This window comes from Globicephala melas, chromosome 15 (assembly GCF_963455315.2).
Source record: "Globicephala melas chromosome 15, mGloMel1.2, whole genome shotgun sequence".
NCBI lineage: Eukaryota > Metazoa > Chordata > Mammalia > Artiodactyla > Delphinidae > Globicephala > Globicephala melas.
The window spans coordinates 50,234,476-50,247,818 of record NC_083328.1 but is presented as its reverse complement, the minus strand read 5'-3'; positions in this window follow the sequence as shown (position 1 = coordinate 50,247,818).

Sequence of the window (13,343 nt, the reverse complement as noted above, 5' to 3'; positions counted from 1 at the left end):
CATTCTCAGGTGAGTAATCTCAACTGCTGTGTGGAAGCCACAGGGTCAGTGGAGGAGTGGCCGCTGACTCAGCTCTTCAGGAGAACAGAGCAAAAGAAGAAAGCTGATTCACTCTGGAACCCTAGAAGGTTTAGGATTTGGAGGCAGCAGTTATGTCAGAAGGAAAGGTGAAAAAGCTGGGCTTAAAAAACAGAGCAACTTATTTAGACTTGCATATGGGGCATTTCATAAGCCCCACTCACACCCTACTTCTTTAATAAGAAGAATAAAAATAAAATAAAAATAAATAAAAGACATTCGAAGGAACGCTCTAATATGAATGAAAGAGGAGAAAAAAACAGTTGGTCAGATGGAAAAAGGAAACTGGAGGAGGGAGAGAGAGAAACAGTGAGGGAATAGAAAAAAAAAAAACTTTAAAAAATGATAATATCCTCAGACAAAGAAGGAAATGTGCAGGTGTGAAGAGAAAAAGCCGACAGAAGAGGGAGAACCCTGTTCTGCATACTCACCTGTACATTTTAGGGGGAGGAGAGTCCACAGAATTTTCTTGTTGCTTCATTCAAGACTGATATTTAAATACAATCAGCTCTTTATGAACTAAGAATGCAGAAACCATTCTACAAATTCAGTGGTCATTCATTGTGTCTAAATAAACTGTTCTGCTTCCTTTGAGCACATATCCTTCAACACGTGGAGAACCAGACTTGGTCAATGATAACACATGTTTTTTTTGGTAAGCTGATTAAATAGCTATGCTTTCTTTAATAAATTGGAAGTCTAACTCAGCTTTTAATTAATTAACTTGCTACTTTTTCTTGGCGATTGCTAACAAATGGTCTACCTCCACAATAGTATAGATTGTATGAGCCAGCTTTGCTTCACTGCCAAGCCACCCACCCACCTCCTTGACTACCTCTAGAATTATCCCCAAGGCTAGGACCAGCCAGGTAAGTGAGGCCCCAAAGGCATACAGTTTAAGGAGATGTTCCCTGTTAGGGTCTTAGACTTTTATTTTTATGACTGAAATTCCTGAACCACTATATATTTGTAAGTTTTCAAAGAAAAAAGATCTAAAAATGCATGTGGTTTCTGAGAGCTCTCTGTTTCTCTAACGATTTTCAAACATTCAAAGAGTTCTCAAGCAAGTAGCTTACCTGACAGACCCTGCTTTTCAACCCATAGTACATACTGTTTCCTGTGTCTGAGGTTTGCTGGTGGCTTAACTTACTCAAAATGATTACAATCTTGCACGTATGAAATGGATGAAAAGGTTGAAGGCCACATATTGGTTTTCACTTTTTTTTTCAGAAAACTGTAACTGTTCTAGAGCCCTTCTTTTACTTAACTCAATATGTATGGTTAGTCTATCAGGAATGATTAATAAATGGTGAGGAGAGACGCATGTGCTGATAAATTTCAGTAAATATGTACAGTGAGTGTTATTAAAAATAATCTTAGGGATATTTCCCCTCTCTGTGTACTCTATAATTTTTATAATTAAAAATTACAATTTTTATTATAATTTGACCTCAATTGCTCAGGATGGGATTTAGCATAATCCTTGGTTCATGATGTACTATACCATCCATGCACAGCCGTCTTTCATTCATTCATCTATTCATTATTCACTTACTCTCAGATGATGTGATGAACAGTCTTGGATCCTTCACTAAACTCAACAACTAGAAATGAACAAGCACTTGCATCTACCAATGTGTTTCTTTCTTCTCTCATCTTCCCTTCTCCCTTAAAAGGACCCCTGTCCTCAACTCTGTGTTGATAATTTATATAAATTTTAAATGTTTATATAGAGTTCTAAAAAATGGATATATGCTTAAACAACATATTGTTTAGTTTAATTGTTCTTAAACATTTTTCCGAAGGCTCTCATGTTCTATGTGGTCTTCTGAAACTTTTTCACTCAATATTGGGTCCCTAAGATTCATCCATGAGATTGCTGTATGATATTCTTTTGGATAAATTTCTCTATTGATGCCTTCTTTGTCTTTGGGCATTGGGAGTTCCCCCCCCCATACTTTTGTATTACCAACAATGTTGTGGTGAGCCTTTGGATACAAGATGTGTCAGTTCAAATTGTTCTCTACTATAAAGTTACTGTTTTCCCCTCTTTAATTAATAACCATCTTGGAAGAGATTCTTTGAGACCATGCAAAAGTCCTATTTCTCCTCAAATGTTTACCCATTAATTTTAGCATCCTCCTGTAGATGGTGCCTGTAACAATTATTGCTGTGTTTTTTGCCTAATGGTGAGATTGCATTTCCTTCATTTCTTCTACATTTATTAATTATATGTTAAATATATTTAATAACATATAGTGTTGTGTATTAATATATTATTATTAATAACATATTAATAGCATTAATAATAGCACATTTTAATCATGATTATACGGAAGAACTATTTCTGCTCCTCCATTTTAGTATATTTAATTATTTATTTATGTTACCATAGGTTCATGGATATTTATTTTATTTTTTGAGTTATCATGTAATATTATCGTATCAGCTACTTCTGGTTTTGGCCATTGGTTGCTCATTCAGGTGGCTACTGTGCCCTTTTAACATGACCCATCCTTTTTCAAGCACTTCTTTATTTTATTGCATTATAAGATATTCCAAGGACTGGGACTTGCTCCTTAGGAATCTTGTATTTTTCCTGACTTGGCCCTGGAATAAACCACTTTTATAAGGAAACTGATTGCTTTTGTTGGAGAATGGTGTTTAGAAACCAAGATCTGGGCACTATGTGTGCTCATTGCTACTATCTTGTCACTGCTTCTAGGTCTTTTCTGTGGACAGAATTATGAGATGTATATACCCATGGATTCACACACGTACATATGTTCCCTTAGCTTTGAATGTATGAAGTGTTTGCTTTATGTCCAAATCTAACCCGTTAAGTCTCAATTTAATTTTCCTTTGTCCCATAGAATCAACCTTGAAACCCCAAGCTACAAGGAATATTTTACTTTTCTGAAATTGCATAGACTTTCATCTGTATCATATATTCTTTTTTCCCATAGATTATATTAATTTCTATCTCTTCATTATAGTTGATGCTAGACTGTAAGTGCTCTAAAAGAAGGATCTTATTTTAATTCTTTTTACATAGGACTTTTTATAGTTCTTTACATAGAGAATCAACAGTAGAGCCACCTCTTATGGGAAGTTACACATTTTAAAACAGGCAATTATTTTCTTTGTGAAAATGAATTAATTAATTTCAAAAATAATTTTAGATCTTCTCATTACAAAAAGGCAGTTTAAGAGGAAACAAAATTAATAAAGCATGCAGAAGAGTGTTTACAACATTGTAGGTGTAAAATATGTGTGAATTCCTTCCCTGTCCCTTACAAAACTGCTTTCTCACAGGAAGGATTGAATGGTCTTATAATCTAAGTTAATTAATCCATTCTAAAGAAGCAGTCAGCTTCTTATTCCCTTATTATGTCCTAGAAAGTAAAAAGGTCAGAAGTGTATTAACAAATGAACTCAGGACAGAACAGGTTAAATATTATAACCTATTCATTTTATAAATAAGGCTGTAATATTTGTTTTGTTCTTTTAATTATGAGAAATGATCAGCTCTGGCATTTTCCTCTCTCTTATTGAGACTCCATTTTTATATTTTTAGAATAATGATTAAGTTGGACTCTTTAAAGCATGTCTAATAAGCTCTTTGATTTCTTTTTTCTTTTTGCACGTGCTAGCCAGGAAGCCTAGCTGGCCATATTAACTAATGTCATCTCATCAAAATACTTTTTTTTTTTTAATTAGGCATGCTTTATATTTTTTTTTCAGCAGTTCTAAGTTTTTTTTTTTTAACATCTTTATTGGAGTATAATTGCTTTACAATGGTGTGTTACTTTCTGCTTTATAACAAAGTGAATCAGCTATACATATACATATATCCCCATATCTCCTCCCTCTTGCATCTCCCTCCCTCCCACCCTCCCTATCCCACCCTGCTAGGTGGTCACAAAGCACCGAGCTGATCTCCCTGTGCTACGCGGCTGCTTCCCACTAGCTATCTATTTAACAGTTGGTAGTATATATAAGTCCATACCACTCTCTCACTTTGTCCAGCTTACCCTTCCCCTACCCGTGTCCTCAAGTCCATTCTCTAGTAGGTCTGTGTCTTTATTCCCGTCCTGACCCTAGTTTCTTCATGACCGTTCAAAATACTTTTAAGTTGTATGAGTTTGTGCGCTTGCGTGTGGGGGGTGGGGGTTGTGTAGAAAACAGTCTTTTACTGTAGGTTCTATTTTTCTCCTGTCTCTGTCACTGAATTGGCAAACTATGTCATATAGATCATATTTCACCCCTAGGCCAACCAGAGATTCACTCAGCATTCAGTCAAACATCTTATTACTTTGTGATTCTGATCTTATTTCCTGGTATTAGACCATGTTATTGTTAATGACAAGGTTAATAAATATTCTGGCTTTAAGAATTGTCAGAAAATGATTGGTGTGTCTTCTCCACTTGCCTCCTCTTCTCAGAGATGGGGTCATTTGACTCCACCATCGTTCTTTAAGAATCAATTTTGACCTCAGGAGAGAGAGATTTGAAGTGTTCACCACTCTCTGGTGCTTAGAATCAAATCCTTCCTGTTCCAGCTTTGAATGATGCTGGGCCTCTGCAATTTTTTCCTGGGAACAGATTCCCAATTTCCACCCCAGTTGCTGTTACTGAACCTCATGTTTTTCCTTGTCATAGCAAATAGGCTGATCTCCAAATCTCTCTGAAACCTGAGAACCTGCCCCTCTTAAAGGTTAACCTCCCAGGGACAGGGGATTACTCCGCAAGAATCTCCTCATCCACTCCCCACATACCTCGTTGAATTTCTCAGAACTGCTAGAAACACTGTGTACAACACAAACTGGGTTCAGACTCTAGGAGATATATTTTCAATTCTGCTCAATTCAACTTAAGAAGATTTATTAAGCAGCTTCAGGGTTCAGGTCCTGTACTAGAGTCTGGGAATATAAAGATGAATCAGACATAATAATGCTCTCAAGGGCTTCCCTGGTGGCGCAGTGGTTGAGAGTCCGCCTGCCAATGCAGGGGACACAGGTTCACGTCCCGGTCCGGGAAGATCCCACATACCTCGAAGCGGCTGGGCCTGTGAGCCATGGCCGCTGAGCCTGAACATCCGGAGCCTGTGCTCCGCAATGGGAGAGGCCACAACAGTGAGAGGCCCGCGTACCGAAAAAAAAAAAAAGAATGCTCTCAAGAAGTTCCTTGTCTTGTTGAGGAGAATGAGGGGCAAATATTCTTTAACAGTTTGTGTTAAGAGCTAGACATATGTACCTAGTCAGAGTAGTCAACCATCTGGGAGGAAAACATTGAGATGACGAAACTTCTGTGTGTAGTGGCTACACAAGCATCTTGCCTGGACTTTGTCCTTCGGCCATTAGAAGATATGGTAGATTGCATTATTGGCCCCATTTTTTCATCTTTCCCTGTATATATATTTTTGACATGACCTCATGGGGGCAGTCACCTGTCACATCCCTTAACTCTGAGAAATTAGTGGACATAATACTGGCAGGGTGTAGGATGAATTTTCACATTGGAGCTTGTGCTTTTGTGCTGCTATCATTGCTGTAAAGAGATGCTCAGGTCAGTCTGCTGGTCCCAGGAGGGGATTGAGAGACATGTGGAATAAAGTTGTTCCAGCTAAGCTACCTCAGCCAAGCTAGCCTAGAGCAGCAAGCCCAACTGACAACACAGATGCATGAGAAAGCCCAGCTCATTCCTGGTTTCATGATCTATGAAAACTAATTATTGTTGCATTCAACCCCTTAGTTTTGGTGATTGATTATGCAGGAATAGTTAGTCACACAGGAATCATTGAAGCTGTTGAAGAGTTTATCAGAGTTATATTTTAGAAAGATCACTCTGGAAACCATTTTGACAGTAATTTTGATGGGGAAGAGATTAGAAATGGACAGACAAGACAAGATCACAATATTTGGCTAACAGGTTGTGAAAACTTGAACTATAGTGACAGTGAAAACAAGAATGGATTCAAGAGTGATATAAGGTGTAGGTGATAGTGATTTATTGGTTATAGATGGAGAAGGAGAAGATGGAATTGAGAATGGCTTAGAGATTTCTGGGTTAGATTACTGACAAAACTGATTGAGATAAATGGAAAATATAGGAGTTCAGCCAGGTCTATTAGTGGGCATGAAACAACAGCAGGTCAGTAACCCATTCCCCTCTTAGTAGAGATATCTAGAAGTAATGAATTCAGTCAAATCTCCATGTAAATGTGGTAATGACCTGAGGACAAGACCTCCTGGTAAACATACTAATGGTGTTTATTGGTGGAAGGTACCAGAGAGTCCTTACTTTTTTTTTTTTCATGGGACGTGCCTGATGTCTCTTGATTACAGTATACAAAACTGGAATTTATGGATTTATAGGTCATGGATGGCTGAAGAATGGAAAGTCATATCATAGATTGTAGTTAACAGAGTGTGACATGGGTGTTTCTAACATGGAAATGGGTCTCTGTGAGTAGTGTCTCCATATACAATGCTCAGAAAGAATTTTCTCTGTTAAATATGAAACCAAAATTCAGTTAAATGAGGGAGAAAAAAATGGTCTTTTAGGATGTGTGTCTCACTGTCTCATATTCTTCCAAGACATGAATGTTTCACCTGTGACTGGTGACTTCCTGCTTCCTTTGAATTATTAGTAAGTTTTAGTTTGGGGTAGGACCTATAACTTTGTGAGTCTTCTTTGACAATTCAACATATTGTGTTCCCAAAATGTTGATGTCGGTGCTGGGGCAGTGACAGAGAGAGGTGCAAAACTTGGACTGAAGATGATGCTAATATAGCAAGCTGAAGCCACCAACAAGGACCTGGAACTTCATGTATTCATAGTTAATGAATATTCTCCCAAAGACAGCCTCCTCCCAGAGAGTGTAAACTACCTGCCTGTGTTAATGAACAGGGCTGGAGATTGACTTAGAAGATAAAGGTTTTCTTTGATTACAATATGAGGACAATGTAATGGAGTGAGCACTGGAATTTGCCAGAAGGAGATGGTGCAGTTCTCAGAAAAGAGATATTAGGCAAACAAACAATAGCTGTTTTTAATGAAATTCTCTCAGGTTGGCACACAGTTTTAATGTTCAGATAGGTTTCATGTCAAGTCTTTTGTTATTCCAGAATCACTTGAAATGTTGTGTGTTCACTGTTTTTCTCTTTTTAATAGGTTTATGCTTTATTTCTCCCCAAATACTATTAACGTGAGAACAGGAGTCTATTATATACCAGTGAGTCTCAAACCGAGCTCATGCAAATCCCTAATAAATTGCAGATTCTGACTCAACAGGTCTGGGGTGGAGCTTGAGAATCTGCATTTCCAACAACCTCGCAGGTGTTGCTGATGCTGCCAGTCTATGGACCACATGAGTAACAGCATATAGCTCTAGAAAGATCATCTGTCAGAGTAGGAGTATCTCACAGCTGTTTATTATGGGTTCTTAATTACAGGAATTAGTCCCCTGACTGCCTTTCATAAAGAAATTTCCCATTTGAGCAAAGCTCCTTCACTGCCTCTTCTTTCTTCCTTCTAGAGAGCAGAATAAACCAGAGAGAGAGCCCCATGGAGCAAAACAATACTTTCCTCCCTACCCACCGCAGAGAGGCTGCTAGCTGGCTTGAAATGAAAATATGGCTTCCTTCAATGGCGATATGTTAATTAACTGTCCTCAGCAAACTAAATTACAAGCGTAAAAAGTTTTTTTTTTTTTTGAAAAGTGCTTTTGAAGAAATTTGAGGGCACCTAATTTGTCTTCCTTTTACAACCCCCCATACTGCATAGGGCACAGCTAAAATCTCCCCAGCCTTGGAGTCCCTGCTCATATCTGTAATACTCATCTGCCCTATTGATTTAGAGATATTATCATCTACTGGATTTCACCACTATTTATTTATGTCCCATGCTTGACTTGTCTCCCCTAGAAACTGTTAAGCTCTTGGAAGTCACGGATGGTAAGAGTAACAACTACATCAGTTAACAATCACATATTTACTATCTGTCGGGCATCGTCCTGTGGATTTTCTGTGCATTAATTCACACAGTACTCTCGACACCTTTATTATCCCTATTTCACAGATGAGAAAACTAAGGCTTAAAGGGGATAAAGAATTTACTTGAGGCATGTCAGTTGCCACCCAATACCCGTTCTCTAGCAATAGAATCACAATTACAATTAGGGCAGCAATGCAGTTGGCTTACTTTAGTCAGATTACCATTCTCAGCCTCTCTTGAAGGTAGGTTTGCATGTGACTAGGGCATCGCCAATGCAAGCCTAATGTGGTAGAGAACTTGAGGATGCATAAAGGAAGCTGAGGCTATGAGGAGAGAAGCATTTTTCTGAGAGAAGTCCTTGTCACCCTTCTGACGTTTTTCCTTCTTTAGGTCTTGAATGATCCTTTTAAGGGCTTTGAGCTCTAGCAGGTGACCTGGGGGATGAAGGCTATCCAATGGCATTGTGGAGCCAGAAAATAGGAAGAGCCTGGGTCCCTGATGATCTGGAAGCTACACTTCTAGTACAGAACTACTAGCTGTAGACTTCTGTTACATGAGAGAGAAGTTAATATATACTATTTCAGTCATTTCGGACTTTCTCTCACTCATAGCCTGGACTTATCCTAAGTGAAGCACGTCTCACAGCTCAGGGATATTGCCGAGTTTCAGTTGTAGGCAATTTCGTATTTTCTTCCAAGCTTCAGTGCGTGACCGCATGATATGCACATTATATGTTCTGCTTAGTTAGGATGCAAAATGAACTCCTTATTGAGAAGAAAAAAAAAACAGTATATTTTCTAGACTAAAATATCCCTTCCCAGAATTTCCTTTCAGATCCAGCAGACTGAAGGCAGGAATACATTAGTGCTCTCCCTAAATAATTAGAAAATGTAGTAAAGATATTTTCTTGAAGACTGGAAATGCTTTTCAAGATTCTTATTTTATTTATTAGTGTTCCTGCACTCTACATTTTTATTACTTGCAATCATACATCTGAAGTTGCCATTATCATTTGTACACTCATTTGGTAAATATTCAATATTTATAAAACACCTATTGTATGCCAAGAACCAGTTAGTTGCTGGGTGCAGAGGAGTGAACAAAATAGCCAATAGTCCTAATATTATGGTGTTTTTGTGGGAGGGTATGAGGAGAGTACAAATAATAAATGAATAAAAGTCAGTTATTGTATGTTTCATGGAGAAAATTGGAATAAGGTGGGTAGGGTTGCCAGGATTGGGAAAATTACCTAAAACAGGTAAGAGAGGAACATTTGTTTTCCATATATGGCTGTCAACATATATATATATATTTTTTGCAGTACACGGGCCTCTCACCCCTGTGGCCTCTCCTACTGCGGAGCACAGGCTCTGGACGCACAGGCCCAGCGGCCATGGCCCACGGGCCCAGCCGCTCCACGGCACGTGGGATCCTCCTGGACGGGGGCACAAACCCACACCCCCCGCATTGGCAGGCGGACTCCCAACCACTGCGCCACCAGGGAAGCCCAACATATGTTTTTAGTTTAAGAATTAATATATATCCCGGTGACAGAGTTGATACATTTCTGAAAATGTTCTACATTATTCTTCATAACTTAAAAAATTTTCTGTAGACTTGTCTGAACATTTGCTGTCCACCAATCCCAATTGGACAATAACTGATTTGCGTTATCTTTTCTTTTCTCTCTGCTGTGAATGTGAATGTCATTCCATCAGGAGCTCAAGTACTTCATTCCTCAAGTGAGATTTTACCTTGTTAAACCAACTGCATACTCCAGATGTGCACATATATCTGAAATGGGAACTGCAAATAACAAGACCATCCTGATATTTATTTGGTCAAACGATGGATATTCCTAAATATTCAACCCTAATTCCTCTCAGTCCTCTTAAAATGCAGACTCGCTCCCAGTAGTGTGTGTGGTCTGTCAAGTAAGTGGAGGGGGAAAGAGAAGCAGGAAAAAATTTGAAAGCAGTGGAAGGAAAGATAGTGAGGCAGCGGCTAAATGTTTTGCACAAGGGCAGGAAGACTTCCCTTAATGTATAAAGACATGATCTGGCAGCCCTTTCCATTTTGAGTTCATTTTCCTCACCTAATGATTAAGTGAGAATCCAGATGATCTATAGGTCAAGCATTTCCTAGAAATAAGAAGTCCAGAGTTAATAGTTGTTGTCCTTGTCCTTGGACTGAAACCCATCTGCCTTGCACAAACCAACATAAACCAGCTTTCCTGTCATTATCAAAAACAGGAAGCCCCTTAGAAGCTTCCTCAACAAAATACTAGCAAACAAAATCCAACAGCACATTAAAAGGATCATACACCATGTTCAAGTGGGGTTTATCCCAGGAATGCAAGGATTCTTCAATATATGCAAATCAATCAAGGTGATACACCATATTAACAAATTGAAGAATAAAAACCATATGATCATCTCAATAGATGCAGAAAAAGCTTTCGACAAAATTCAACATCAATTTATGATAAAAACACTCCAGAAAGTAGGAATAGAGGGAACTTACCTCAACATAATAAAGGCCATATATGACAAGCTCACAGCCAACATCATCCTAAATGGTGGAAAACTGAAACCATTTCCACTAAGATCAGGAACAAAACAACGTTGCCCAATCTCACCACTATTATTCAACATTGTTTTGGAAGTTTTAACCACAGCAATCAGAGAAGAAAAAGAAATAAAAGGAATCCAAATCAGAAAAGAAGAAGTAAAGCTGTCACTGTTTGCAGATGACATGACACTACACACAGAGAATCCTAAAGATGCTACCAGAAAACTACTAGAGCTAATCAATGAATTTGGTAAAGTAGCAGGATACAAAATTAATGCACAGAAATCCCTTGCATTCCTATACACTAATGATGAAAATTTGAAAGTGAAGTTAAGGAACCACTCCCATTTACCATTGCAACAAAAAGAATAAAATACCTAGGAATAAACCTACCTAAGGAGACAAAAGACCTGTATGCAGAAAACTATAAGACACTGATGAAAGAAATTAAAGATGATACAAATAGATGGAGAGGTATACCATGTTATTGGATTGGAAGAATCAACATTGTGAAAATGACTCTACTACTGAAAGCAATCTACAGATTCAATGCAATCCCTATCAAACTAGCACTGGCATTTTTCACAGAATTAGAACTAAAAATTTCACAATTTGTATGGAAACACAAAAGACCCTGAATAGCCAAAGCAATCTTGAGAAAGAAAAACAGAGCTGGAGGAATGAGCCTCCCTGACTTCAGACTATACTACAAAGCTACAGTAATCAAGACAGTATGGTACTGGCACAAAAACAGAAAGATAGATCAATGGAACAGGATAGAAAACCCAGAGATAAACCCACCCACATATGGTCACCTTATCTTTGATAAAGGAGGCAAGAATATACAATGGAGAAAAGATAGCCTCTTCAATAAGTGGTGCTGGGAAAACTGGACAGCTACATGTAAAAGAATGAAATTAGAACACTCCCTAACACCATACACAAAAATAAACTCAAAATGGATTAAAGACCTGAATGTAAAGTCAGACACTATAAAACTCTTAGAGGAAAACATAGGCAGAACACTCTATGACATAAATCACAGTAAGATCCTTTTTGACCCACCTCCTAGATAAATGGAAATAAAAATAAAAATAATTGGGACCTAATGCAACTTCAAAGCTTTGGCACAGCCAAGGAAACCATAAACAAGATGAAAAGACAACCCTCAGAATGGAAGAAAATATTTGCAAATGAAGCAACTGACAAAGGTTTAATCTCCAAAATTTACAAGCAGCTCATGCAGCTAAATATCAAAAAAACAAACAACCCAATCCAAAAATGAGAAGAAGACCTAAACAGACATTTCTCCAAAGAAGATATACAGATTGCCAACAAACACATGAAAGAATGCTCAACATCACTAATCATTAGAGAAACGTAAATCAAAACTACAATGAGATATCATCTCACACCAGTCAGAATGACCATCATCAAAAAATCTGCAAACAGGGCTTCCCTGGTGGCGCAGTGGTTGACAGTCTGCCTGCCGATGCAGGGGACATGGGTTTGTGCCCTGGTACAGGAAGATCCCACATGCCGCAGAGCAGCTGGGCCTGTGAGCCATGGCCACTGAGCCTGAGTGTCTGGAGCCTGTGCTCTGCAACGGGAGAGGCCACAACAGTGAGAGGCCTACGTACCACACACACACACACAAAAAAAATCTGCAAACAATAAATGCTGGAGAGGGTGTGGAGAAAACGGAACCCTCTTGCACTGTTGGTGGGAGTGTAAATTGACACAGCCACTATGGAGAACAGTATGGAGGTTCCTTAAAAAACTATAAATAGAGCTACCTTATGACCCAGCAATCCCACTACTGGGCATATATATACCCTGAGAAAACCATAATTCAAAAAGGATCATGTACCACAATGTTCATTGTAGCTCTATTTACAATATCCAGGACATGGAAACAACCTAAGTGTCTGTCAACAGATAAACGGATAAAGAAGATGTGGCACATATATACAATGGAATATTACTCAGCCATAAAAAGAAACAAAACTGAGTTATTTGTAGTGAGGTGGATAGACCTAGAGACTGTCATACAGAGTGAAATAAGTCAGAAAGAGAAAAACAAATACTGTATGCTAACACATATATATGGAATCTAAAAAAAAAAAAAAGAAATGGTCATGAAGAACCCAGGGGCAGGACAGGAATAAAGTCACAGACCTACTAGAGAGTGGACTTGAGGACACGGGGAGGGGGAAGGGTAAGCTGGGACAAAGAGAGACAGTGGCATGGACATATATACACTACCAAATGTAAAATAGATAGCTAGTGGGAAACAGCCGCGTAGCACAGGGAGATTAGCTCCGTGCTTTGTGACCACCTAGAGGAGTGGGATAGGGAGGGTGGGATGGTGGGAGATGCAAGAGGGAAGAGATATGGGGATATATGTATATGTATAGCTGATTCACTTTGTTATAAAGCAGAAAGTAACACACCATTGTAAAGAAATTATACTCCAATAAAGATGTTAAAAAAAAAAGAAGCTTATGGAGACTGGTATTGTTTACCATTGGAATTAAAGCTAATAATGTCTTATCTCTAATATGGAAATATATGAACTTCTAGGACGGTTTACTGTTTTCCCTAAAGAGAAATACAAATTGAATTTTGAGTTTGTGTCACATAAATCATGAAGTACCATTACTATATCGTTATACCCTGATCTAGTTTCTCAAATC